Source organism: Euprymna scolopes, chromosome 18 (assembly GCF_053919585.1).
Source record: "Euprymna scolopes isolate OS-2025 chromosome 18, ASM5391958v1, whole genome shotgun sequence".
Taxonomy (NCBI): Eukaryota; Metazoa; Mollusca; class Cephalopoda; order Sepiida; family Sepiolidae; genus Euprymna; species Euprymna scolopes.
The window spans coordinates 8,088,110-8,097,084 of NC_136499.1; positions in this window are offsets into that span (position 1 = coordinate 8,088,110).

Consider the following 8,975-nt stretch of genomic DNA (forward strand, 5'->3'; position numbering starts at 1 on the left):
ACAATACGACGTCACTAAGAGACATATTAATTCGAACAGCATTAAGTCCGTTTCACTCTTAGGTCATCACTGTTTTGAGTGTGTGTCGCACTTCACAATTCGGCAGGAGTTTTCTATAAAGATTAACAAGTCTCACAATATTTTATAACCAATAAAAAACATGCGTCTCGAATGATTCTTATTATAGCCCGTGCATGCATGTTTGTGTGCGTGTGTGTGTGTGTGTGTGTGGTTGTGTATGTGCGTGTGTGTGTGTCTTCTATGCATATGTTCCCAAAAAAAGTTTTGTAGTTAAAACAATTGCAAACAAAAATAATAATAATAATAATAATAATAATAATAATAATAATAATAATAATATATATATATATATATATATATATATATATATATATATAAGAATGCAACTTTTCGTGAGAAATATATATATATATATATATTCAGTAAATTTACAGCACATTTCTATTTTCTTTTACTGTATTTCTATATAAACAGACTGAGCCACAGCAACGCGTTCCCGGGTACAGCTAATATATATATATATATATATATATATATATATACTCTTTGACTTGGTAAAATTCTGAGTTAAATTCTTCTGGTAGTTGAAGGTTCACTCCTCAGTGCAGACAACATTCAAGATACAATGATGAATTACGTCGCACTTCTACCGAGTCATGGCTTATGGAACGAGAACATTCTATATCTGTATATTAAATAAAGTGTTCCATTTGAAATTCCGTGCAGATTCCTGAATTATACAGAAAGAATCTAAAGTTGGACCAAATACACCCGACGAAGCTCGGAGGTTACATGGACTGAAACGTTGTGAAAATCGCACTCAAGATGAGAACAATACTTCGATGCGTCCAAAAAATACGAATACCCAATCCTCATCTCAAAAATTAAGAAACATTATAGTCTTATGTTTGTTTTCTAAATAACACCTTGTTGTTCGTGTTACGTCATCATTCTGTTATGATTCGTTTATTTTATTTAGTGAGAATGTATTTTAGTCTTATTCCGTTATGCTGCTGATCAATATTCACTGGCGATAGTAGTTTAGCTGACTGAATTCTCAAAGTCTTTTTCAAAATAACGCATATTCTAAAACAGCACCATCGAATATTTTAGCATTTTCAGTTTTATACTATACTAGCGAGGATACCCGGCGTTTTCGGTTTTATGGTTAATGTATTGATCCACCGTGCCCTAAAAAAATATTTCCAAACCTCTCTAAAAATTTTAAAATATCAACGACTGCCCGCGCGAGTGCAAAAAAAAAAAAAGAATAGTAAGCAAACAGGCAGGCTCGAATCTGTAACGCTAAGAGGAAAAGGAAGTGAAAAAAACCGAACGCCGCGCCCACGGTAACATACGACAACGTCGCTGTTCAAATTAAGCTTAGGGATTACAAAGCGTACGATGACTTTGCAAAAATGTTGACGGACAAAGTGACCTTTACTTGTAAAAAACGGCCCAGTTGGTCGGGAGGCTAAGTTTCCAAGCGATACCAATGTTCTCAGTGTTGGTCACGGGTGTCGAGAGATTTAGCAGGACATACAAACATACACAGCAACAGACGTTTGAGATTTATATCATAGAAGATGCAACAACGGATTGTTGTTGATTTTCTTTACATTAGCAAATGTTTTCATGTCTACGACATTACCAGAATCTTTGAGAAAAAAAAAACAAGACATTTATGAAACTATTATTTTTATTACACGATAACCTTTAAGGGAATATAAAAATTATATTTACCTTTATAATAAAAGCTAATATATATATATATATATATATATATATATATATATATATATGTGTGTGTGTGTGTGTGTGTGTGTGTGTGTGTGTGTGTGTGTGTGTGTGTGTATATATACAGTGATGATCATATTTATTGGCACGGTAAAATAAAAGTTAAATTTTGTCTAATAAATTCTAAAAAAGGGATTAAATTAAAGAAAATAACAAAGTATTATTATATGTCAATTCTATTGTTACCCTCGCAACATTTCAAAAAGAAAGAACGGGCGAAAACACGAAAATGTAATCGCCCCGCAAAATGAAGAAATACGTGACAAACTCTCCACCAGATATTTCGGCAGCAGGGATACGATGAGAGGCTATTCTCTGAATATTGAGCATCTTTTTATGACTATATACCAGTTTTAGGGTATTTCTTTAACGCTGCCTCAGTCTAGAAAGATTGTTTTAGATCTGTTGTAAAGAAAACAAACTGTAAATAATTCAGTTTAAAAAATACCAAAGTTCAATTTGTGTTAACTGAAATACACGTTTTTATGTTATAAAAATGATGAGTTATGACTATTGTGTTATTAAAAGGAAAAATATTAGTAGTTACGATGTCAAAAAAATGGGAAGAAAAAAATTGGTAAAAAACGTAAATGAAAGTTTTTTTGTTTTTTTTTTTAATAAAAAATCGTAGTTGAATTGGATTGTTTGTTTATTTTGAAATAAAAGTTCACTGGACCACAACGTTAATTGCGAAATCAAGTTAGAAATTATTTTATTTAAACTAACGCCAAAAATAATGATTGAACGTTTGTGTTAATTGTTTTGGGTTTAATATCCGCCGAAAAAGAAAACAAAAACAAAACAACAAAAAAAGAACAAAGTTGGCACACAGGGGAAATAACTCAAACTGGTTTATAAAAAAATCGATGTCGGTAAAAATAAATGAAATTAAATATCTTATCAATATAAATAAAATTTAAATAACAAACTTAAATAGAACGCGTAAAACAATTCTCTCACTATAAACAATAACTAACATATTGCTATTTAATAAAATCGATTTTCCTTAATGTAATATGCAAATGAGGTGACCTCTTAATTGTATATTTTGAAAGAATCATACTATATATAGAAATAAATAACAGAATGAAGTAACGGACCTTTTGTATATATTAATCAAACTGTGAACAAATAAACACGCAGACAGGAATACGAATTTATATATGAAATGTATTAAAATGACACTTATCGGGATAATACAATTTAGGTGGGGTTTATACGGAAGAGAAAAAGTTTAAACCAGTAATATAAAAATATATACTAATGCATAGAAATGTAATCGCTCATTTATTTGAAAGATTATATCAATTAAGGGATGCGGGGTAATTTCCATGTTATATGGCATTAATTACTGTAGTTCTCCTATCTTCCGTCCTCCACATTTACAATGTTTTACCCTCTTCCCCTCATACCCCATTATTTCGCTCCTAATGTAGTTATCGTGAGACGTCACATCCCTATTATGTTACATAGCATCTTCTCTCCTCTGCTGATGAGAAGCATTGGGCTTCGAAATACCTAGGTATAAATAGCATATTTATCCTACATCCCTGATTGATGTAATCTCCGTATTGGATCAACGATTAAATTTATATGCATTGATATATATTTTTTATAAGTATTATATCTATATTCATAGAAGAGACTGTTTACTCTAGTGTATGTAATAAAATGAATTTGTTAGGATTAGTGAGTTTCTGTAGACTATGAGTGACAAGGCTATGACATAGTATAGAGTTTACAACATTATGCTTTCAAACAAAGGGGGAAATGTGTACAGATGGAAGAAAAGGAGATACTGGGAAAAAAGAAAGAAAGAAAGAGAATGAGAGAGAGAGAGAAAGAGAGGGAAAGTAGGGATAAAAACTTAAAAAGAAAATAAAGACAAAAAAATAAAGAAAGAGGGTGAAGAAATAAAGGCAAATGGGATATAAGGACAATAAAGGGGGGCTTAAGATTGAAATATATACGTTTATTTACCTGCCACGGAGGTTGGACATGACATGAGCTCTGACTTATGGTACGGCATAGCCATTAATGTACACCACATGCCTAGTAACAATTACAAATAAGAAATCTGGTAGGATGGCCTCATCCTCAACAAATGGAGCACGACTGGGATGTTTTGCCACGATGATGATGAACCTCTTATCATCAATCCCAACGGCGTCTCTTTCGCGAACTCCACAGCTGCGTCCACATCCTCGAGAAAATCAGCTGGTTGTCGAAATCGTGATTCCATCTCTATTTTTCAATAACAAATTTTCACAGTTATCATTAACAAATATCTACAGATGAAATTGGATTTCATATATCTTTTTTTTCTTTTTAAATTCTTCCTTCATGGTACACATAAATACCCATAAAACACACAATCCAAATTCATTGTTCCCCCCTCTCTCTCTTCCTCAGCCAAAAGAACAGATTTCGCCATTACCTTCGCCACTAAAGACTAGTTACTTCCTGTCCATGTGACGGTAACGAGCAGAACACGTATTACGATTTCTACTTAGAGGATTACAAAATATACTTCTGCATAAGTATTTCTAAATAAAAACGATATAATATAGAAAGTTATTTGTGAACATTTTTAAAATGAGCTTTATTTAAAATAATAAGTATTAATCTGCATCGAATCCGAAATCAAATAGTTTTTTTTTTATAAAAGTAACATAATACAAAATCTTATAAAAGCCTCTTCAATCATAATATCCTTATATGACAGTTTTCTCAATTCATAATATTAAGCAATGACGTCATTTATGAAAATCATCTAGGAATATCTTAAAGTTATAGTCATCTATACTATTCCATGTAAAATATATTCATTTTATCTAAGTCCCTATAAGTCATAAAAAATATTTGGAAATACACATGGTATCATTATAGTTATTTTATGGTGTAGCATGGCTAGGGTGTTTTTCCATCACAAAGTGTTTCCTTCCTAAATTCTACGAATGTCTATATCATTGGCAACATCAGATAAATGTCTGTAGACGCAGTGATGACGAGTTTCTATTGTAGGGTTCGGCCTGTTGTTGTCTTCTTTCAATCAATAATAGAATTCATAAACGTCATTAACAAAGAAGAAAAAACTCAAAAATTAAAATGAACATTTTTCACTATTCACCGATAACATTCAGCGTGAATACATTTGAAGACGGTTGGAGATTATATCGGCCAAAACATTGTGGAATAAAACAACCAAGTTGAGAATAATTATCCAAATAATTAAAAAAAAAAAAATTTTCAATCCTCTTTCCTGTACGCATAAAACACCTTACTTTCTCTCCATGATATCCAGCAGTTATCCAAATCCACTGTTCCTTTCCGCTCTCTTCAGTCGAAAGAAAAGAATACTACTTCCTGTACCTGTGATTTTCTTTTGTTTACTTAATGTTTATCCTTGAAAAAATTTAGGCTTTCCTTTAATAGATAAAAACTATAAAGATTTTATCATTGGCAAAATGTTTTCATGAACGTAAATGCATTATAATTTTTTACACCAAATCTTGGAGTTTAACAGTTTTAATTTTTATTTAAACAAATCGAAACTTAAAAATTCAAATAAATAATATGCTGATTTAGTACAATATTTGCTTGACATAAAATTACATGTTTTAAAATTTGTTGACACCAAAATTCTCATAATTTTTCTTTTCATTTGATCTTTGTATTCGAAATCTTTAAGGTGGAGTATTGTTGCCACATCTCAGAAGGAGATGCATAGAGCACCATTTTCTATCGTGATAAGGTACAAATTCGGCTTCAAAATCTAGTGGGCGATGCAATTTTCTGAATATGTGTAAGGTTTGCGCGAATACACCAGTCCACAACTCCATACTTGTCACAGACTATTTGACCAAGATAAGGATCAAGACAGTTTCTCACCCTCTCTATAGTCCAGACCTTGCTCCTTGTTACTTTTGGTTATTCCCTAAGCTCAAGGAAACCCTTAGAAGCGGTAGATATAAGACAATAAAGGAGATGAAAGAGGCTGTGACGAGAGTCATTGACACGCTCTCACATGGGACCTTCCAGAAGTTGTTAGAATTGAACAACAAGTGCATTGCAGCCGGAGGTGATTACTGCGAAGGGTACTGAAGTTTCATGTGTGTACTATCAATAAAAATGTCCATACAAAAAAGTCTGGAAACTTATTTAAGGCCCATCGTAAGACCGCTACAGACAAGAATATATAGAAATCAGAAGGAATTATAAGAGTGAAATACCTTCATACATTTTAGGGAATACTGAAATCACCAAAAAACGATTTGTCGCAGAAATTAAGAACTCGTGATTTCTAGAAAAGTTTCAATAGAAAAATACACTATGGACATTGCCAGGGTTGCTACGAAGAACGTGGACGGACTATGTCTACTGTGCTAGAAAGTTGCTCTTACCTGAGAGTATCTTATCAAAGGCACTATCTGTCCATGCATGAAGCAGTGTTGTCAAATCTGGGCCAGTGCATTTTTTTTTAAATAGGAGTCACCACTTATCTAGGCCTGAAGGCCACGAGGATAAGGGTAATGGGTATACATTAGTCAATGGGATTATAGCGTAGTAATGATAAGTAGTGGAAATTTTGTAAATTGGATTACTTAGGGGGGCGGTTTATCAAGAATTTGTTTACGTTGAACTTGAAGACAATCAGATTGTACTCAGCTGAAAAGCAGGTACACAAAAGAGAGCTCCACAGGCGTGCAGTTCTAAGAAAGGAGCTTTGTTCATGGAATCTACGTTTAGGTTTAGGCACAGATAAAGAGTGTGGAAAATTGTTGATAGTGGTTCTGGCTAGACGAGTGCTTTTCATGGAAGTTTGACGAGTGGCGACCATAGATTGAAGCTCAGACGAGCATTTGCCATGAAAAAAACAATAAAGCAGAGACAGATTCACAACGTCTCTTCTATTGGAACGAGGTTGCAGGGAAGAGAAAAAGTCATCCCCCACTAAGCTACGAATCTATTTTGAACTCTGTCAAGGTAGAATAAGCTACTTCTAGCAGCTCCTGGCCAGATGTGGCAACAGCACTCCATCATTGGCCGTACCTGGCTTTTTATTAGCTAGAGAATTCCATCAGGAGTAAGATATCTACTGGAACGGTAAAAGGATCCTGCCATTTTTCCAGCGGCCTTGGCAACGAGTTTGTATGTATGTGTTCTATCTCAGATCAGGAGTAAAGGTCAAGCCCAGAAGTTTGTCAAAACATAGAGCCTCCCCAAGATGAGAATCATTCATTTCATTGATGCCAGATAGAAGCTTGGTTTTAGATGCATTGAAAGTGACCAGCCAGCGTTTTCTCCATTGTCTCACGTGCTCAAGATCAAAAGAGAGAGAGAGAGAGAGAGAGAGAGAGAGAGAGAGAGAGAGAGTCAGAGAGAACTTTGTTATTTACGGCCTTTAGTGTGTAGCCATAGATGCTAATGTCATCAGTATAAATGTCAACGAATGATCTTAGGATGTTATTCGGAAAATCATTGATGTAGATCAGGAAGACAGTTTGATCCCGGATTGCCCCAGAAAGGCAGCCTCCGTCAAGAGAGTCACTAATTCTATGAGATATAACCGTTTGCACATCTGCTGTAGATCTAGCAGAACGTAAACCATATTGCATGTCCCTACGAAAGTTATTTTTTCTGGGGTGGTTAACTACTCTATTTAACACAAATTCCAGCAACTTACTCATGACTTATTGGTCTGTACTGAGAGAAAGATGAACGATCACCTGAATTCTTAAATATAGGGCATATTGACGAGGTTTTCAAGAGTATTGGGAAGCAATTCTCCTTAAGATAACGCTTAAACAGCTTTGTAAGTATGGGAGCTAGTTCTAGTTGAAGCTTTTTCAGCACTATAATTCGAATGCCGTCAGGGCCGGTTGTTTTACTAGAATCAAGTTTCCTGATTAACTTGGCAACATTAGGCACACATATTTTAATGTCGCATAGCGTGTTTTCTGATACAGACAGAAATAAGGGTGGTTGGCGGCCTTGGTCGCATAGGGTAGAATTAGCTGCAAAGTTATTTGTAAAATCTTTGCCACTAGTCTCTAGCTCTTAGATAAGGTTAAAAATCTTTAATTTAGCAGGCCTCTTGCTACCAACCAGACTCAAACCTCTGTCCCATCATCGAACTGTTGTGTCTCTGTGTCAGTTTTACAATTACTTTAATGGAGTGTGCTCCGACGACCTCAAGTCACTTGTATCCCCTGGGCGAAAATACACACGACTAACCCAACAGGCAGCAAAATCCCACCTCTGCACTGTAGAGATTCTTAACTGCTGAAAAGCCTTCTATTCAAATAGTTTCTTACCTCGAACTGCGGGAATGTGGAATTCCTCCACAGCTTCCTGTTACTCTGAATGTACTGAAATGCAGAAGTTTACGTTAAGTGTGAACACACATCTCGCTAATCAACTCCCTGCAGAGTATCCCTAGAGATATGATCCTAAACAGTAGTGCATTACGTCCTAGTTACACTGTGTCTTGTTTGGGGTGAAATAACAGAAAAAAAAGAAACTTCCTTGGAATTCCGGCTAGGAACAAAGTGTAGTATCTGTTCTGATACTACACTTCACTTGTTATGTCATAGGTCGATGAAGGAGAAATCTTTCCAGCCGAAACAAATTTTTATTTTTGTTTCTATCCAGAATGCTATGCCAGAATGCTATGGGGAGCTGGATTTTCCCCACATTAAAAACCGACCTTGTGTTTAATTACAAAGTAAATAGGAATAGGAAAAAATAAATATTCCAAAACAAGTGGAAGAGTGAAGCAAGGAAAAATGAACAATGGATATTAAACGAAAGAAAGAAAAACAAAACGGAAACAATCGTTTAAAAAACACAAATAAAAAACAATAACCAGGAAAGAATATATAAAAAAAGTAAAGGGGAAAAAGAAGAAAGAAAAGAAAAACAGAAAAACGGCTGACAAAATAAAAAAAAATAAAAAATGGAGAATGAAAGAAGAACAGTTAAGAATTGATATATTGCATTAAAAATTGGACAATAGGAGGAACAAACAAAAAATAAAGAGAAAGGAAAGAAAGAAAGGGTAGAAAAAATGAGCAAGGATAGAAAATAGAAAAAAGAAAGAAAGAACTGTAACGTAATCGTTATATATCAACACTCGGGACGCACACGTTGTATGA